Here is a 12,655-nt window from a genome sequence, read left to right as displayed (position 1 = left end):
TTATTATATTTTTACCTTTATTTAACTAGGCAAGTCAGTTAAGAACAAATTCTTATTTACAATGACGCCCTACTTGTAAATTTTCATGTATTCTCATGAAAACTTTATGGAAAGGTGCTGTTGTCTGAAGTTCGTTTATGGAGGAGAATTACAAACCAAAACCAGTAGACACAGCCAAAAAGTATAAAGACACCTATCAGGTAGAGAGAACTGATGACAGTGACAGGGAGATGTAGTATCTATCTGCACTCCCACTCTCTCAGCACAGGAGGGGGCAACAGGGCTGTAAATACTTGGAGGGATGAAAGCTGTCTAAAATCTCAATTGCTATCAAAAGGTTCCAAAAAGGTTATTTGGCTATCCCCATAGGTGAACCTTTTTTGGTTGCAGGTAGAACCATTTTGGGTTCCATTTAGAAGGGTTCTACATGGAACCCAAAAGGGATTCTTCATAGGGTTCTGCTATGGGGACAGCCGAAGAACCCTTTGGTTCTAGAAAGCACCTTTTTTTTCTAAGAATGTACTGTGTCAGTCTCTGGACTGTCCCAGGCTCTAGCCTGACTGGAACAATCAGGCCACATCAGACATCATGTGCCGTGTCACTTGTCATCTTGTCATCTTGTTGCTTCCCCTCTGATGCCCGTCTGTTATCGTGTTGTTCACAATCTCCTGGACTGATGATGGCACTTCATATCCCTGCTTGCCTTGCCTCTCTCGCTCTGCCTCTCTTGTTTGGACAGCTTAGAAACACAGGGACATGTGAAGAGGAAACACAGTGGGAAAATTGGATGCAGCGCAGGGATTGAACCCTCTGGCCTCAGTGGTCGTTATATAAATGATGTGCTAAGAGCTGGCAGTGTTACCACTTGACCACAGGCACTGCAGAGGGAAGCTTTTCTGTGAGCTATAACATATTATTGTCCCTTGGCTTCCTCCTCTAGGTCTCCAGCCTTCAGGATGAAAATAAACCCCCTGATAAAAGCCCTTAACTCCGCTTCTCTTTCTGGGCTGTTTGTATCAGCTAGCAGCAGGTCAATAAAAAGAACCCTCCTTTATTCCAAAAATACTCTACTGATATCTACCTCTCTGCCATGAAAACTATCCCCTTTCATCACTAAGATAATGTTTATCCAGCACAGTGAGTACCAGTGCTTGGTGTATAATTAATTGACCCTATTATAGATGGGTATGTGTCATGTCTGAGGTGTGTGTATATAGAGTGTGAAACAGGAAACATTGAAATAAAATAGAACAGAAGAATAAAAGCCATGGAGGAAAGCCAACACGAGTCACCCAACCTAATTTCACACGCGGTGCCAAAGTCAGTCAGATTGCATAAATTACATACAGAAAGGAATAGCTACTGTAAGTACATTACAAAGATGTATTGTAATCATGTCTGGTATTTTTATAATGGTACCATAACCAGTCCTATTGTTCTCGTCTTGGATGTGCTGTAGAGGCCAGATTCCAACTTAGAAAATGTTGTTGGTATTCAGACTTACCTTATGGAGGTGCATAGTGGCATAGCCATGGGAAGATGTTTGGGGGTGGGGGTGCTGCGATTTCTTCTAAGAGGGGATGCAGAATTGTGTTCGTTTTTTCGTGCTACATCGGTCTGCTAATACAGGACTAGTAAAGGCCCAGTGCTCTACTTTTGTGAGAGAAAAGAAATATATATAATTATTATTTGTATTAATATTTGTGTTTAATTCAGATTTTCCCATGGCTATGGTAATGAGCTTTGCAGGCGTGGTTACCTTGCAGACGCTGAATACATTTAATTGAACTGCTGAAAACCCTCTGAAAACCCTCCCACAATGAAAGAAAGCCATGTAAATATATGCATATTCGTCTCAGTTTCAGCACCAACTGGTGCCCTTACCTACCATGATACATGCTCCTTCTCCTAGTCACTCCTATAGGCTACAATAACTACATCAAAGAGCAAGTAGACCAGTATTTTGTCTAGAACGGAGACACCTTGTTTTGTCTGGGAACAGCACCATGTGTATTTCCCCATTTGTTTTATTACAGTTTATCCTAAACACACTTAAATGTGCAACAGATTAGACAACAGCTGCACAGCAGCTGCACCTTGGAAAGATGGTTATTTGCTGGGTTATCTACAACCTAATTAAAATGACCTGCTATCTACAACCTAATTTTGGACAAAATTACCTGGAGGGATTTCTGGAATGGTATGATGCAAAATGGAAGCTACAAATGGAAGAAAACAAACACTAAAGTGACAGTTAATAATACATGTATGTATGTATTACTGATGTTAGTTCCCGATAGTGGCGAATATTTAACATTATACAAATTGTAAAATAAAATAAAAAAAAACTCTGGTATTAAATTAAAACATTCTAAAGCATATACATCAACTCTGCAGGTCCAGCCCTACAGAAGCCTATAGCTTGGGTCTCCAAATTTCATCTGCGCAAATTATGAGGGCACACAATTCAAATTCAGAATAACGGCACAGCTATTTCTAGCCTACATCACTGTGGAAAAGGGGCAACAAAACATTTCAAGTTGATATGATTTTCAGTTTGCTTTCATATGACTGGTTTCCCATTCGTCTCCAGGGTTCAGGGCCGGCCCTTCCATAGGCCGCAGCCTATGGCGGCACTTGAATTTGGGGAGGCATTTTGACAATTGGCTGCCGCACTTTGGCGCCCCAGATAGGCTCTACACCGCCTGCGGCACCCCATCCACCAGCTCATAGCGTTGCTGCAGCTCCTACCTTCACCCCATTCCCGCTTCTCCCGAAGTAGCTATGGTGATGTGTGTGTTTGTATGGGATTATCCAATTGTGAGACATTAATAAAAATGAATCTGCCAATTAAATTATTATTTTTATGTTTGTGTGTGTGACGAAGACGATTAGTGATTAAAGCAGTAGCCTAACCTAGCCTGTTAACGTTAGCTAGCTACTACTAGTGGATATAATTTTAGCTAAAAGTAATCTATTGAGATTTGAAACAAAGCGAATAAAAAACAATGAGAAAAGAGGCACAAAGATTCGCTGGTGAAATGTATCAGCGTGCAGCAATGTCCATCAGCCGGTGTGGAGAATGACAAGCCTACGAGGACAGGCCATTCATTCGCCGAGAACGACAAGCACCCGTTCGCTGATTCCAGCACCAGGCCTAGCAACACCTCCAAACAATGCCAACGAAGACACAACTATCTTGGACCCAGACTCAAATTCGTAGCTCCCCGTCCCGGATAACAGTGCTGCTAAATCCGACTCCCAGACAAAAAAACATAAAATATCCCATTGAGTGACCAAAATATGGTAATGGCTCTTTACGGGATATGTTAGTGCAGGCTGGGCCACATCAGGATAAGGAGGGGAATTTCCCAAGAGATGAGGGGCAACGAAAGTTTTCGGTGGCCCACTACAATAGGAGGATGGCGAACTGGGAGAAAGTGGAGAGACAAAGGCTTGTCTATTCTAAGCAAAACGATGCAGCCTTCTGTTTTCGCTGCAAACCTTTTTCACACGAATGCAAATCTGCGCTGGTCAGGGACGGAACCAGGGACTGGAAGAATCTGTGCCACCTCAGCTCGAATGAGAAGTCGCATGACCACCTAGATAGTTTCCAGAGGTGGAAGGAGCTGGAGATCAGGCTGGTGTTCAGCAAACTCGGATGATTTGATTTCTGGACCATGGACAGCTACCGAGAGAAAACATCGCTGAGTGCAATACAGCACCGCAGCAGAGGAAAGAGGCCACTCTAGGTGGAGACTAAATAGCCTACTTTTTTGACACGCACAATTATCCTATCCATTGATATCGATATAGCCAAACACACCAATACTGCCGCATGCACTGATTAAATACCTCTGTGTCTGGGAAGGGCTTAGTGTGTTTAACTAAAACCAGGGCTCTAATTGAGTGAGGGTATCACATACCCTGTGTTAAAGAAAAAGGCAAAAAGGATATATATTGTTTGCTTTATATTTTGAAATAAATACATAAAACGTATCCAGATTATATCAAACGTTCTATAACAATGCTTAACTCTGTGATGCCTTATGGTAGAAACAAGCTCTAAAATGCCCTCGAAAGACGTGTGCGATGCATATGGGGATATATTGATTCCTCACTATGACATTCTGAAGCTAAACTGCAGCCTATAATATTCGAGGAGATAAAAAAATGACTTTTCTCTTCTGTCCCTATTAATTGGGCTTTTCTCTTCCTGAAAAGAGAAGATGTTTGTTTAAACCCAGGCAGCTTTTAGGGAAGCACTTCTGTTGTTGGGTTATACAACGGACGAGTAGCCAGCAGTTTATTGCAGATTATTGTCTCGCCTAGAGCGACAGAATGTCCAGGACCGGCCCTGCCAGGGATCATAAGGAAAAATGATCTAAAACAATTGCTATGTGTATTTACAGTCCCCTTCTCCAAACGGATTACTCATTTACCTAGCTGTTATCAATAGCTCCTATCAATTTATAAATGACATTGCATGGAGAATGCTGTTATTTCTATCTGAAAAAAATATTTATATGCTTTTTCCACTTGGAACCGGCAGGTTCACTCAACCTTATTCATGGTTTCCTTGTGTGAGAATGTGGTGGAATTATGAGGGAATGAATTCAAGGTCAATATACAGCGTATCTGTAGACACCTCCGTCACACATCAATTCATTACTTAGATCGCCACACTAACGAATAGCGGGTGAATATGATTATATTGGCATGCTTAAATTCAAGGTCAGAGTACGGATAGAGAGAAAAGTGCATAAAAGGGAATTATGTTCCATTTACACGTGCGGTCAGAATCGGGGCGGGTGATGTGGGGCACGGAGACGTGGACGTGGGGTGGATAATCCAATCTGGAGGGTACAGAAAGGGGGGGCAGGGGGAGGAGGAGCTGCAGTGGTACCAGGCAGGGCTGCAGCTTAGTCTCAGTAAAGGAAGGGAACATGCTCAACTCTAAATCTTATTCTGTTAACAAGTATAAGGGTACTTGGAAGCAGAAATCTGCTGGGGGATTATTTAAGATACTTTTGGAAGAGGTAGGGTTTCAGATGTTTTCAGAAGATGGGCAGGGACTCTGCTGTCCTAGCTTCAGGGGGAAGCTGGTTCTGCCGTTGGGGTGCCAGGACAGAGAAGAGCTTTGACTGGGCTGAGTGGGAGCTACCCTCCTGTAGGGTTGGAAGGGCCATGAGACCAGAGGTGGCAGAACGGAGTACTCGAGTTGGAGTGTAGGGTTTGAGCATAGCCTGAAAGTAGTCAGGGGCAGTTCATCTTGCTGATCCATAGACAAGCACCATGGTCTTGCATTGGATGCGAGCTTTGTCTGGAAGCCAGTGAAGTGTGCGGAGGAGCGGGGTGACATGGGAGAACTTGGGAAAGTTGAACATCAGGCGGGCTGCAGCGTTCTGGATAAGTGCAGGGGTTTGATGGCACAAGCGGGGAGCCCAGCCGACAGTGAGGTGCAGTAGTCCAGACGGGAGATGACAAGTGCCTGGATTAAGACCTGCGCCACTTCCTGTGTGAGGTAGGGTCGTACTCTACGGATGTTGTAGAGCATGAATCTGCAGGAGCGAGCCACTGCTTTGATGTTTGCAGAGAATGAAAGGTTGTTGTCCAGGGTCACACCAAGGTTCTTTGCGCTCTGGGAGGGGGACACCGTGGAGTTGTCAACCGTGATGAAGAGGTCATGGAATGGGCAGGCCTTCCCTGGGAGGAAGAGCAGCTCCTTCTTGTTGAGGTTGAGCTTGAGGTGGTGGGCCGACAAATCTGCCAGGCACGCAGAGATGCATGTGTCCACCTGGGTGTCAGAAGAGGGGAAGGAGAAAAGTACTTTAGTGTCATCCGAATAGCAATGATAGGAGGGAGAGACCATGTGAGGACATGACAGAGTCAAGTGACTTGTTGTGTAGAGAGAAGAGGGGAGGGCCTAGAACCGAGCCCTAAGGGACACCAGTAGCGCGATTACGTGGTGCGTGAATTTGATGGTTCATGGTGTTGAAGGCAGCGGATAGATCGAGGAAGATGAGAACAAAGGAGAGAGAGTCAGCTTTGGCAGTGTGAAGAGCCTCCATGATACAGAGAAGAGCAGTCTCGGTTGAGTGACCAGTCTTGAAGCCTGACTGCTTAGGGTCAAGAAGATCGTTCTGAGAGAGATAGCGAGAGAGTTGGTCAGAGACAGCACGGTCAAGTGTTTTGGAAAGACAAGAAAGAGTGGATACCGGTTTGTAGTTTTCAGAGGGGCCGAGTGTTGCTGTTTTTTAGGATGTGAGCGACTGGCCACCTTGAAGTCAGAGGGAACGCAGACAGTGGTCAGGGATGAGTTGATGAGGGAAGTGAGGAATGGGAAAAGGTCTCCAGAGATGGTCTAGAGAAGGGAGGAGAGGATGGGACCGAGCAGGCAGGTTGTCGGGCGGCCGGACCACACTAGTCTCAGGATTTCATCTGGAGAAAGAGGGGAGAAGAGGTCAAGGCGTATGGTAGTTCTGTGTGAGGGGTACCAGTGGATGAGTGAATAGGCTGACTGAATGAGGAGCGGATGTCATCAACCTTTTCAAAGTTGAGGGAGGGGGGATGACACAACAATCATTTCTACATAAAGAATATTGTAGAGATAAGAGAATTCTTAATGTACATTTGCAATAGAATTCATAGCATGATAAATGTGTGTATGCCTTAGCACACACTCAATTACATTGGAGAGCCCTATCGATCCCTATCATAGAATATTTGGTTCCTCCTGATCTCTCTATTCCTCTCCTCCTCCTCTTCCTCTTGTTCCTCTCCTCCTGCTGTCCCACCAAATCTGTCAGGGACAGACAATGTGACAGTGGAGGAGTTTAGTGACATGGTGCTGTCCTGTCCCGTCTATGACAACCCCCCTGTGACGGTGTCGTGGCTGCTGGACGGGGAGGCCCTAGACCTGGTCAGCGGTGGTTACACCCTGTACCAGGATGGCAGAGAGGCCAAGGTCACCATCACCAAGGCCCTAAGGGTCCTCCACCCAGGACTCTTCAGCTGTATGGCAACATCCATAGAGTATGGAGACACCACCAAGTTCTTCCAGATCACTGTGGAAGGTTAGAGCTGTTATGGAGAGATCAGAGAGAACTGAATGGTGCTATTATACTGGGGCAAACATATAGTTGAAGTCTGGGTTAAACAGATTATTATGCTTTTATATCACCTGAACAATAGCATGAGAGATGTAGCTTGTGAAATTAGTCTGTCTGGTTGTTGTAGATTCTAACAATTACAGTCTATAAATTTACAGTCTGAAAGAAGATAAAAAGTCTCGGATACTCTGACATTATTATCATAATTTCTATCAGAACAAACAGACAGAACAAACAGACAGAATAAACGTGTTTTTATGAGAGAGCTAGCTTGTGAAATTGCTGTGTCTGCTTTATGTATTGTAAGGCGGCAACTGTTGGAATCAGAGTCATATGTATATATGTAGGTATAAACGCTAACGTTCTGTATATTACTTTGGAAATAGAGGATGACGCAGCGGGACGAGGCGCACCCGAAGTTAAAAGTTAATCGAGTGTTTTCATGTGCTGAACACATTCAAATAGCATACATTTTTAGCCAGCAGCATACCACCCTGCACCCCACTGCTGGCTTGCCTCTGAAGCTAAGCACGGTTGGTCCTGGCTGGGAGACCAGATGCTGCTGGAAGGGGTGTTGGTGAGGATGTGGAATTGGAGACAAATGGGAGTGGAGTTGCTGTGCGGGAGATGGACAAACATACAAGTAAAAAAAAAAAGTATGTTTGAATGACACTGAGGGGCAGTGTTTTTACAGCTAATGCCGGTTTGCCTGAGGCTGATGCCGTGCAGGTGTTTGTACACGTGCATATGCACACACATTCAAATAAACGCATACAAGAACACACACATACATGTAATAGTGCCAGACATGCACTCAAACATATACAGTTGGCATTGCTGTTATGATTTTAGTTGTCCTTGATGTCCTTTGTTTTATATATATATATATACTATTTTTCTAATAGTAATTCTGAGTTTAGTGAGTCCCAAACTTGGTGGGTGTCAAAATAGCTAGCCGTGATGGCCGAGCGATGTACTCAGAATATTGCAAAATGTGCTTTAGCCGAAAAGCTATTTTAAAATCTGACACCGCGATTGCATAAAGGAGTTCTGTATCTATAATTCTTAAAATAATTGTTATGTATTTTGTGAACGTTTATCATGAGTAATTTAGTAAATTCACCGGACGTTTTCGGTGGGTATGCTAGTTCTGAACATCACATGCTAATGTAAAAAGCTGTTTTTTGATATAAATATGAAATTGATTGAACAAAACATGCATGTATTGTATAACATAATGTCCTAGGAGTGTCATCTGATGAAGATCATCAAAGATTAGTGCTGCATTTAGCTGTGGTTTTGGTTTTTGTGACATATATGCTTGCTTTGAAAATGGCTGTGTGATTATTTTTGGCAGGGTACTCTCCTGACATAATCTAATGTTTTGCTTTCGCTGTAAAGCCTTTTTGAAATCAGACAATGTGGTTAGATTAACAAGAGTCTTGTCTTTAAAATGGTGTAAAATAGTCATATGTTTGAGAAATTGAAGTTATAGCATTTTTGAGGTATTTGTATTTCACGCCACGCGATTCCACTGGCTGTTGACTAGGGTGGGACGCAAGCGTACCACCTCGCCCAGGGAGGTTAAATAACATCTTACCATGCCTGGACCCAGACAAACATAATGATTCAGCTACATTCTCATGAATGTGATTCTATGAAGTTACATATTCATAGCCTGCATGCAAAGTGAAAAGACATTTTGGTCATGAGCTCAAATCAGATCAGAGGAGACCATTCAAACTGGCTGTCAAATCCAAAGACGTAGCCAGTGTGGGAATGGTCTGATAAATGACAATTCCAGTTTTGTGGCTCGGGTGGGTGACCTTTTTTTTCTAAAGGGCATTTATTCAAATCCATTTTAAGGAAATGTATTTTTTGTCCTCTGAGCTTAAATAGAAAGCAGAGACCAAATTAATTATATTTCAAAATAGAACATTTCCGTTGAGAAAGTCATGTGATGGAAAACACTATATAAGAGTAAGTAAAGAATACATAGAGTCACCTAAAGAATGAATTGCCAATGTAATGCCCTTCTAAGGTGTTGGTAACTAATATTAGCCTCTGTGAAGAAAGCACAGCAGTATATGTTTCCCACGCTGGATCGTCAGGGGAAACTTTATCTGTATGGCCTTGCTGGGTTGTCCTTTTTCATTGGTGGAATGTGCTTCATCGGAGTGTGTGGTGTGTGTGAGCGAGAGAGAGTCTGGCTGGCCCTCATATGAATTTTTTTTCTCTCTCTCTCTCTGGACTGCACTGGGCTGTTTAAAGCATGTCATCTCTGCTGTGTCATCACAGGACAAATTAAGCCTTGGATTGGTGTCCAGTAATAACAATCTCACTGATTCAGAACTGGCATGTGGTGGCGTGCTCTGTAACTACCTGCCATAGAGACGTTAAGTAGAGCGTTGTGCTGGTGCTAAATAATTCTGTCAAAGCTGGAATGTTACTGCTGTGCATGTAGACCTACAGTACGTGTACTGTGAATAACAATTCTGATATACTAGTCAATAATATTTTGCATGACAATGAACAAAACATGATCTGTTGCTACACGCCTTCTGAGTTCTCCAATCCCCTGCACTGAAGTGCTGTGCTGCTAGGGGCTATTTCAGTTCAGATTCTACAAATCATAACAACCGCTTTCAGTGGGAATCCATAGCGGTCTTGAGACCCCTTTCAATCACATACATGGATTACCTAACGTGTTACCAAGGTCACCTATTGTATCATACAGTATATTTTTTAAATAATTTCTTTTATTGAACCTTTATTTAACTAGGCAAGTCAGTTAAGAACAATTTCTTACTTACAATGACAGCCTAGGAACAGTGTCTTCAGGGGCAGAACAACAGATTTTTACTTTGTCAGCTCGGGGATTCGATCTAGCAACCTTTCGGTTACAGGCCCAACGCTCTAACCACTAGGCAACATGACCAGAAGTATGTGGACACCTGCTCGTCGAACATCTCATTCCAAAATCATGGTCATTAATATGGAGTTGGTCCCCCCTTTGCTGCTATAACAGCCTCCACTACTCTGGGAAGGCTTTCCACTAGATGTTGAAACATTGCTACGGGGACTTGCTTCCATTCGGCCACAAGAGCATTAGTGAGGTTGGGCGATTAGCCCGGACTCACAGTCGGCGTTCCAATTCATCCCAAAGGTTTTCGATAGGGGTTGAGGTCAGGGCTCTGTGCAGCACAATCAAGTTCTTCCACACCTATTTCGACAAACTTTTTCTGTATGGGCCTCGCTTTGTGCACAGGGGAATTGTCATGTTGAAACAGGAATGGGCCTTCCCCAAACTGTTGCCACAAAGTTGGAAGCACAGAATTGTCTACCATGTAAAACGGCCCCAGACCATTATTCCTCCATTATTCCTCCACCACCAAACTTTACAGTTGGCACATGCATTGGGGCAGGTAGCGTTCTCCTGGCATCTGCCAAACCCAGATTTGTCCATCGTATTGCCAGATGGTGAAGCGTGATTTACCCCTCTAGAGAACCCGTTTCCTCTGCTCCAAAGTCCAATGGCGGCAAGCTTTACACCACTCCAGCCGACGCTTGGTATTGCGCATGGTGATCTTAGGTTTGTGTGCGGCTGCTTGGCCATGGAAACCCATTTCATGAAGCTCTCGACTAACAGTTCTCGTACTGACGTAAGGCCATTCTACTGCCATGTTTGTCTATGGAGATTGAATGGCTGTATGCTCGATTTTATACACCTGTCAGCAACAGGTGTGGCTGAAATAGCCGAATCCACTAATTTGAAGGGGTGTCCACATACTTTTGTATATATAGTGTATGTGCTGTGATGAGTGTGTATGTTGAGTATGTTGTTGTCTTTTCAGTCCCCTCTCTCCCGCTGTGTGAGCCATACGTATTTCAAAGTGATTGCATGATGGCCCTCTGCTGTGCTGTTGACCATTTAAGTGAATAGCTTTGCAGCCAAAGAATTCAAGAGCAGTTAATCAAACTGAACGAGATGGAAGTCACGACTCCTATCATAGGCCAAAGGAACAACCCTGCCAGGTTTCAAAAAGCCTTTACAACTAAGGGATTTTTTTTATGTGGCTAGAAGAGAGGTAATGGTGGAACTGTAATAAACTATTCAAAATAACAATAGTTACTACATACTGCAGGCCTGGTAACCGTGAATGAGGATAAATAGAGTTGCAGTGATCATAATCCCTATACTATAAAGTCTAAAAAGCTTTTTGTATTTGATGGATAGGTCAATGCTTTTTTGACTTTGTCATTACCAGTGACAATGAGTACATGCGTCTTATAGGGAAACTGCCTTGTTTCCAGATATTGACCGGCTAGAGGGGCTTGGCAGTATGACAAAATGTGTCAAAAAGTAGGCACTACTTTCTACAGACTTCCTGTGAACTAACTTTTCTCCCTATTTATATATCAAGGACAAATTAGATTCATAACACCAAGGATAAGGACACAGGAAGTCAAAATAAGAGTGTGAGGGGGAATTGGTTGCCTAGTTTTAAAAACCTAATTAAGCATTTAGGGTAACATTTTACAATGTGGGCTATCTGGTGAAGCTTTCCAAATAGCTGTGGATTAGCATAAATATTAAGAAGAGGTCTGCACAAAGATGTGTGATAATAGGCTTGATGGAGTCATTAGAATGATGGGATGATGTTCCCAGGACTGATTATTAGAGCTGGAGAATAAGCTGGAGGAGACAGCTCAGTTTATCAGAGACATCTCAGGTCACGGTACCAAACCTATTTAGCTCAAAGGTGTAGTGTATTTAGCAGCTAGCTTTTCAGTATAGGAATCAAGTACTGAGGGTCTATAAGAGTAGCTTTAAAGATAACTAAGAAACAAAAGCATTTGTCTGTGCTCTATCAGATCAGAGTAGCAAAGGAATATACTTGTAGTTCATAGGTATTAGCATCTAGTACTTCACTACAGGAATTAGGTGGCTCTGAATGGCACCTTACGAGCTTTGCAGGTTATTAATAAAGACCAGTGGCAGTCGGTGCTGTTTAAGATGGAGGACAATAATTTTTTTGTGAGCATGGCCTTATTTCTATTACAGGATATTGGATGACTGTCGTTCATATTTCATTCACCCAGTTAAATGTAACATCGATAGGTTTAGGCTTCTACATGATACTCAAATGCTCCCTATACCCATCATGAGGTTGCTACAACCTAGCCAATGAATGAAAGTTTACAACACAGGTGCAGACAGGTGGAGAGAAAGATTTGAGGTGACAGACAGTGACACATTCAATACTGCCTTGCACATTCTTGCCTGCATCTAGCTGATCGAGGGTGTAATCATTAGTCCAACAGTTGCAAACGAGAGTTTCTATTGGACAAAATCAAGTATGTTTATCCCCATTTCATTCTGTTTGCTTTCGTTTAAGAAACGTTTTTCAACAGAATTGGCGGAATTAATACAACCCTGATCACACGTAGTTAACTTCCATAGCTACACACAAACAGTTTGTTGTGTTCCTTCTCGCATCTAAGAGCTCTCCTCCTCTCACCTTTTCCCATCTCTTGTGGAC

Source organism: Salmo salar, chromosome 20 (assembly GCF_965601325.2).
Source record: "Salmo salar chromosome 20, fSalSal1, whole genome shotgun sequence".
Lineage (NCBI taxonomy): Eukaryota > Metazoa > Chordata > Actinopteri > Salmoniformes > Salmonidae > Salmo > Salmo salar.
Note: the sequence above shows the minus strand (reverse complement) of the source record.